Source organism: Myodes glareolus, chromosome 26 (genome assembly GCF_982192425.1).
Source record: "Myodes glareolus chromosome 26, mMyoGla1.1, whole genome shotgun sequence".
Taxonomy (NCBI): domain Eukaryota; kingdom Metazoa; phylum Chordata; class Mammalia; order Rodentia; family Cricetidae; genus Myodes; species Myodes glareolus.
The window spans coordinates 2,807,501-2,816,026 of record NC_142051.1 but is presented as its reverse complement, the minus strand read 5'-3'; the positions used below and the strand labels follow the sequence as shown (position 1 = coordinate 2,816,026).

The 8,526-nt window shown below is 42.5% G+C and overlaps 1 long non-coding RNA gene across 2 annotated transcripts in view; it reads right to left on the bottom strand.

Annotated features, from left to right (window-relative positions):
• Nucleotides 1-4,963: 4,963 nt before the first annotated feature.
• The window catches only part of LOC146889842 (uncharacterized), a 16,193-nt gene continuing 12,630 nt past the window's right edge, over nt 4,964-8,526 (bottom strand). The window contains exons 2-4 of one of the 2 annotated variants that reach the window (XR_014999694.2): nt 8,123-8,208; nt 5,744-5,862; nt 4,964-5,292 (exon numbers count right to left, since the gene is read on the bottom strand). This is a non-coding gene — a long non-coding RNA (uncharacterized LOC146889842). The remainder of the gene's footprint in view (nt 5,293-5,743; nt 5,863-8,122; nt 8,209-8,526) is intronic. The other variant, XR_014999693.2, reaches the window with a different exon arrangement.

Here is an 8,526-nt window from a genome sequence, read left to right as displayed (position 1 = left end):
TTAGGTGGTCAAATGACTTCTTTTTTCCCTCCAGTTAAAAGCACGGTTATATGTAATGGCAGGAGTTATCACAGGCAGGGAACAAAATGGAGGTGTCGGGATGTCAACTGTCCCTTCCTCACCCAGAGCCTTCACTCTGGGTGATGAACTTGTGGCAGAGGTTACAAGGGGACAGTGAAAAGTGGGGTTCCACATCCATTGCCTGAATGGGCTGACAGGCTTGAGAAGGAGAGGGGATTGCTTTAAACACATTTTGTGCTCTTTTGTTATGCCTGTTACAGCGTGAGGTGCCTATCTTTGATAATAAATATATCAGTTTAAATTAACACAACATCTTCAAGTGGATTTGTGACTCTCATGGCAAGCTATTATACACATCATCATTTGACATTTCAAATTCTAGAACATTGAAAGGCCACAAGGCCTTTTTACATGCTTCGCAGGTTTTTAAAAATAATTTACTTCCCTTAATGTGATTATTGATGTATATTTTACTGACACCTTTGTATCCCTCTTGATTTGCTAATTGTGGTAAGCAGTAATCCAGGAACGAACATCTACGTTTACCCATAGGGTTATCAAACGATACTAAGTCATAAGTCATATATATATATATACATATATATATATACATATATATATATGTATATATATACTAGTTTGTGTCCTTTCTATGTACTAGATTCTGTCGTGTGCATCAGAAAGAGATTATATTACTGAAGCCTCTAGGAAGGCTATGATGAAGATAGTATTTTAGGAGTTAGGAACTACGAGGGAGCTGTTGAGAAACAGGCCAGAGGGCACACTATTAATGCAAAGCTGAGTCACATGGTACTTAGACCATGTGACCTTTGTTCTACGTTTTACACACAGCGAAGTGATGAGCAAGTCTTTTACTAGTAAAATGCCCGGATCACAGCACATGGACTTTGCAGCACCACCTGTATTGACCTAGGTTTATAAAATTCCTTCTTTTCTTCCATTGTGTCCTGGAGACTTGATGCTGTCATTGGAAAGATGGTGAAGTTGCCACCAACGTATGCAGCCCCATGGATGTCTATGGATGCCTTTGGCATGTTCTCGGTTTCAGGATATTAGTGGCCCTCAGCTCACTCTTTACAGACAGTCCCTTTAGTGTTCCTGCAGAGTTTAAGACAATTTTTGCTGCCAATTAACTAAATGGAGAACTCCGTCTATTACTTTTTTTCTCTCTTTTCTGCTGTCTTTCCAAGTAGCAGAGAACACTTCGTCTTGGAGGGCCATTTTGGGGTGTGTGTGTGTGTGTGTGTGTGTGTGTGTGTGTGTGTGTGAAATAACCAGATTTTAGCTGTTTACCCATCTAATGGGATCTATGTTCTCGATCCATAACAGCTTTCCCTCTAGAGCTGATCTCATCACAAGTTTATGTCGACCATTTTTCTTCAAAGGAGAGGGAACTCACTTGACGATATGTGGACACATGCTTTATTTCAAATACTTGAGACATACCATATCCTTGGCCATTAAAATTATTATTATTATTATTTTGCTAACAAGTTTCATTATTCACCAAATATTCCAACTTGAAGATGTTTAAGTTTAAGCTAACCATCTCGGAAGTTAACAACTCCAGGCCAACTTTCATATTGGATTGACTACTTCATGGAGCCCCTGGGTCCTCATCCTTTCATATACTGTCTTAATAATTATGATAACTGATCTTGGGAGTCAACTTGACCACATTTGGGTTAACTAAAATCCAAATAGCTTGGCACACCTTTGAGAGATTTGTCTTGGTTGGATTATTTGAATTGGAAGACCCACACTAAATCCAGATAATCTGAGGTCAGGAGAACATCCACACTACATTTGGGCTACACAGTCTGGTGGCAGCCCACAGAAAAGGACAAGGGAAAAGGAAGATTTTTCATTTTGCCTGCTAGTTTTCATTCTGGCCGGCAAGTTCATCTGACTTGTTCCCTAGACAACCCTTCTTTAGTGTTAGAACCCACTTCTTTAGGATTCTAACATAGACTAAAAGCACGCAGCTCTTGAGGACTTTCCTGCACAAGAAAGGAACTGCTGAGACAGACAGACAGCCTCATGGACTGAACAACTAATGGGGCGTTGGTCTTTCCGTCAGGAGACAACCATTATTGGACTACTCAGACCTCAGCCTGTAAGTCACTCTTATGAACCCTGCTGAGTGTATATAAAACTATTCTATCAGTTCTGTCAGAGAACCCTGCCTGGGACAACAGACCATGTGATGGAGGGAGGGATTCTGGCCAAGAGGTAAGCATGTTACTGAAGGCAAATTGAGAACAGACTAGAAAATAGGACCATGGAAGCAGGCACACTGAAAGGATTTGACTGGACGCACTCAGGCTGGGCATGCTGACACAGGAATTTCTTTATAGGAACTTTAACTTCCTATTTCTTAGCCATTGGGGAAAGATGAAGGTGGCACTGTTTGGCACTGCTAGTCAGATGAAAATTTTCAGGCAGAGAGCAGAAGACAGGGATCTGCCCGTCTTCATGCCCCACAACACCAGAACAGCTAGCAACCTGTGCTGGGTAGGGAGGCATGAGCTTCATTAGATTGCTCCAAGGTCAAATGCCCTTGCAACTAGCAAGCAAGTCACCTAGCCATTCAATCTGGGAGTCCTTGTCTCTAAAGTCAGGATAGTGATGTATCTGCTTCACTGACTGATTGTGAGAATAGGGGTGGGAGGGGGGCTCAGGCAAAACACTTCACCCAGAGCAAGTAAGGAATTCTTCCTTTTAGTATGCTTTATACGACGGGGTGGGTGGGTTCATTGCTCACTGTGGATTAATTAGGCAAGTTAGAAAGGTTAGTTAAGTGTGAGGGGAAGAGAGGAGGGAAGACAGAGAGCAGCCTCCCCAGTGAGAGAGCAGACACATTGCCAGCCAGCACAGGAGAACCCTTGAGGAAGACTAGTCCAGGCATCGCGTATGACAAGAGGAAAGCTCATTACCAAAATTGAATCACATTTCTCTGCTCTGCTTTCTTACCTGTTATATCATGTGTGATGTCACCCGACACCTCATTATGTGCTTCATCATTCTGATGAAAACCGTCCATAAAACTCCTCCCCTCCTCTCTCCTGCTCCCCTTCTTCCCCAAGTACTCCATTTTCTTCTTCTTCCTTTTGTCAAGTACCCACTAATTCCTTCTTTACCCTTTCTGTTCTCTTAAAGTGTCAGTCTACAGAGCCCACCAGTTTCTTTATCTCTTGCCTCCTCTAAGTCATAAGAAAGCTGTCCGTTTCTTCCCCAAAGCAACGCTCACTGAGCAAGCTCCCTCTTAATCTCTTTTTCATTTCAGTTATTTTCTGCCTACCGGCAGTTCATTAGTTCTTGGCTAATTTCTATTATTTGTGCCAGTTGGAGATGACAATCTCCATGTGTGCTGAAGACAGTGTTTGCTTTAGAGTTTCTGTGTTTCAGACTTTCCCCAGAAAATGGTGCTCATGAACAATGGGCTTCTGAAATATCAACTCTGGAAAGATGGCTGGCAAGCATTAAATACATTGTAATAATATTTGAAGTGAATTTTAATTGACCAAAGAAATACTGGGAAAGCTTTAAAAGTTATGTAGGGCTATAAACAATCATTACTGAGATTATTCAATCACTACAGACAATTTCTCTTTCTCCTAATCAAATAATTAAGCCCAATTTTTCTTTTTCTTTTCTTCTTCTTCTTCTTCTTCTTCTTCTTCTTCTTCTTCTTCTTCTTCTTCTTCTTCTTCTTCTTCTGTAAGTTTTTTTTCTTTCTTGGGGGAAGGTGGTAGTCATTGATTTTGGCTGCTGATTATAAATAAGCCAGCACACTGTCAATCTAGTCTTTAACTTGAAGGAGAACGTAGCTATTAATAAGTGTATGGTTTCATTAAAAGCAATCCTCTGGTGTCTAGATTACTGTGCACAAGACCATGTTGGTAGAAAACATTCATTTCTGGTGCTGTGGAGACCTCTTCTCCAGGCAGTTGAAGGCCAGGGAAAAAAATTTCCCATGATAAAGCCAAAGGAAACAATGAACTCATGTTTAGTATATGTTTAGTGTGAGTATGAATCCGGCAGATTCTTCCTAAAGATCAGACTAATTTGGGAGAATCATAGGAACCCCACCTCATCGTAAGTCAAAACATTATCACAAATTTGACCATCCTATGGCATGTGATTTTAAAAATCCTTGGGAATTTTTATAAAAATCTAGGGACCAGCAAAATAGCTCAGCGAGAAAAGTGTAGCAAAACGTGACAATTTGAGTTCAATTCCTGGGACCCACGTGATGGAAGGAGAGAACCAGTTGCTACAGTTTGTCCTCTATGCAGAGCCATGACTATGTGCACACATGCGTGCACACACTCTCTCACTAAATAAATAATGTAATAAAAATTTAAATTTGATTTATTGGCCACCAAAATATATAAAGTCTGACTCAATGCCTCCTCTCCCACACCTATGACATAAGCATGCAGCTTCGTGCTTTGTGCCTCATTGAACATCTGTGAGGCAAGCTTGCCATGGGCATTGGGATAAAGGTGGCCAAATAGACATGAGGCGCTGCCTGCATGGAGGGTTCATCTGTGCCGAAACGTTCCTCGGTGGTAAGGAGATGGAGGAAATGCCGGCAGTCAGCTGGTTGGTCACAACCAATGTGAAAACAACAGTACATAGGCTCTTGCTGTGAATCTGGGTAAGGTAGCTAACCCTTCTCTGCTCTGACAGCCTTACCTTTAAAGACTAATAGTATGTAATAGCATCCTTACATGAGATGGTTGATACAGGCAGAGACATAAAACAATAACACAATTAGCGTACTGTGGTTTGGATCTGAAATGCACCCCTGTTGTGCAAAAACCTTTTCCTGGGGAGATGTAGCACATATCTACTCAGCTAAGATAGGGACCCCATGACAAAGTACAGACACCGCCAAACGCCAGCTTGGTGAACCAATGCGTTTTACTGGGGTTACTTACAGGAATGTGAGTGAGGGGTTACTACAGGAGCAGAAATGACTGACAGCTGCATCACCAAAGCACACCACACCACGGTGTAGCCCACAAAGCTAGGAACCTGAAGCACGGTGCACAGCCTGCGGGCAGCTCGACAGGGTGGCTTTGGCTTTTTCCAGGCACCTGATCTGGTCGCAGGCTTCTTCGCAGTGTAGTTCTCTTCAGTCTGAGGCACTCTCGGCTTTTATTACTTACTGTGGCAAGGAGGGGCCGGGTGAATCCGGCCAGTTTCAGGGACTTCCTGAAGCTATTTCAAGTGTCAGTCTTCCTGCAGGATAGAATTGTTTTGATCTTGAAGGAAACTGTTATTACCCGCCCCCCACCCAGGTTCATGTTTTTAACACTTCAACCTACCTATTGATGCTAATTTTGTAGGTGAAGCCTAGCTGGGTCAGTCATTAAAGGTAGAACTTTGAAGTATACACACACACACACACACACACACACACACACACACATACACACACGTATGTCCTTCATATATAATATTTTAAAACTTTATGTTATTATTATATTTTTATATTAATACATAATATCATTTATAATATAAATCTTTCATATACATAATATATACATATACATACATATATGGCATACACGCACACACATATATATTATATATATTTTATATAATATTATATATATATCAGGCAGCCCCTGGCTTCTGCCTTGCTTTGTATTTCCTGGTCCATCATTAGTGGGTGTCCTCCAGCACAGACCTCTGCCACCATGACCGGAGTTACTCCATTGTGTCTTAGCCCTCTGAATCCATCAGTCAAGCAATGCCGTTCCCCCTTAAGTTGTTTCTGTCGAGTATTTTGTCATAGTGACATCACAGCTGTCAATGGAAAATGTCAGAAAAATAAAAATATTGTGTATCATTGTGAGAACACTCCAGAAGGGCCCTTACCCTTAGGTCTTGTAGCATCTCCTTTCCATCTAAGCCAGTCTAAGAAGTCCTTATCTGGGGATATTTCAGGAATCTTGGGTTATCCCTAACGTGTAGGGTGTGGTGACCAGGTCTTTCCTGTGCTTTCTTGAAATGGACCTGTATTTAAAGACAAAGTTAAATTTGTGTCTGGTTCCTAGTTGTGCAAAGCTGGAGCTGGAGGACTTCATCATATAGCAGGAGTTAGCACACCCACGAGCAGTGGACTCTAGGGAAATCTAGGGCCCAGGCCTTCCAGGGCACCAAGGTTGTCCTCAGTATGTCACTCCCCCTGCGTCTTCTCCATCCCACCTTTCCTTCAGTTCTTTTAAAAACAAGATGGAAGAGGGGTCTTCAGATTTTTGCGAATTCTTTTAATTGCATTAACTCTTTACTTTAAAATTAAATATTCTAAATACAATGTCAGCAGGAAGCTAGGACACCAATCCTTTCTCTGCATGAACCAAGAACGCAGAAGGCTCAAGGGCACATACGTTGCTTCTCCCTCCTTTGTTATGGCTCATTTCCTCCTATTCTGGGCCCAGGCTACCAGGAAAGGCTGTAACTAACAGGGCCCTTTGAATGCTGCACCTTTTCTTCTTTTCTTCTCTTTGTTGATTGTCAAGCCCAGGCTAGACAGTCCCTCTGCCTCCGAGCCACAGCCACAGTCCAAGATTACTTGCTGGCTATCTTGCAATTATATTTCGTGTCACTGTGGAGTGAGCTTTGTGATAAAACCCCTAGATAAGCAGACTGAAGAGGTATGTCAGTTCTTACAGCATATGGTACCAATAAATAAATAAAACAAAACAAAACAGAAACCACCCAGCTTTTTTAGGCCTCTTCTGGCTTCAAAATGTAGGCAGGTCCCCTAGACCCTAGAGGCGTCACTGAAATGGCCCAAACTGGTGCTTTTGCTCCATCTGCTTAGCTCTGAGATCACACTGACGCACAGTCTGGGCTACACATTTTCCTTCAGTCAACTCATGGCCTGTGGCCTCCGTCTACACCCTCCGTCAACAGCCTTCAATGTGACTGACCTGGTTGCCATGCACCCTGCTTCCCAGTATTTCCTTCCTTATGTCATTCTCCACGTTAGGGGTGCTGTAGTTTGGATCTTGTGTGATTGTATGGGGTGTGTGTGTTGTTTGTTTTGTTTTGTTTATTGAAACAGTATCATTATGTAGCCTTGGCTGTCCTGGAATGCTCAGTAGAGAGCAGGCTGGCCTTGAACTCACAGAAATCTGTCTGCCTCTGCTTCCCAAGTGCTGGAGTTAAAGGTGTTTATCAATATACTTGGTTTTATAGTTTGGAACTTAAATGTATGTCATATATATATATATATATGTGTGTGTGTGCATGTATATATATATATATATATATATATATACATACACACACACACACACACACACACACACATATTTGGGGGGGTCCTGTGTTGCAGGCTTTGTCTCCTGCATGGCACAATCCAAAACTACTAGAAAATGATGGAAGCTTTATGAGGTCGCGCCTTGTGGAAGGGCCTGATGTCATTAGCGAATTCCCTTGAAGAAAACTTGTGACATCAGCTCCTTCCTCATGTGTCCCTTCACTTCTTGATGATGATGGACCCTCTTGCTCAACCGTACAGTGTTGCCCTGATGCTGTTCTCATCACAGGCCCAAAAGTAATAGGGGCATTGATTAGAGATTAAAATATTCCAAACTGAACAAAACGACCATTGTCCCTTATAAGACAGTTATCCTGTGGATTCCACCAGTGGTGAAGCTGGCTCACACACGAGCATCTCTGTCTGTAATCCTTCCTTGGGCTCTCCTCCATTTACTATGTTGTCCTTTGGTGTGGAACGCCTGTTCTCTTCCCTACGAAAAGTCTGTCTGTCCATTTTCTTAAGCTAAGTTGCAGTTCTCCCTTTTGCAGGAATCTGCTCGGACCACTCCAAAGAGCCCGTATTCTCTAGTCTTTTGTGGTTATCTGGTCTTTAGCCTCTGTAATCTACAGGGTACTGTGCTTAGGGAGGCGCTTTTTGATTTGCTATCAGGGTAAAGTCAGATAAGCCCCATCTTAAAGTGAAAATATCATAAGTCAAGAAACACATTAAGTCTACCTAATCTAGCAAACCCCTGTAGCTTAGTCAAACTGGGCCTTGAAGAATCCAGTGTCTTACCCTTGAGATACCATGCCTGCCTGGGAACTGTGGCTCACTGCTGTCGCACATTCTGCTGAGAATTTACTGCACATATCTCTACCATCCTGAGAAAAGATACAAAATCCAAGAGTTCAATGTTCAGTTTCTACTGGATTCATATCACTTTTGCACCCTCATAAAGTCAAAAGTCCCAAACTAGGAACTGTGTGAGTCACCATCTTTATCAGCCGGAACATGGTATAACAAAACATGACACTGTGGCTGCTTAGCTGAAGGATTCTGCAGAGTGTCGGGCAGAGGGACGCAGATAAAGGAAAACCAAGAACCCTGGAGTCAGTGACAGCAAGAGATCCTTGCTACCTCTAGGCTTGAAGGGGCAGGGGGATGGGATGGATTCCCAGACTCAGAGAGAATGAACAGCG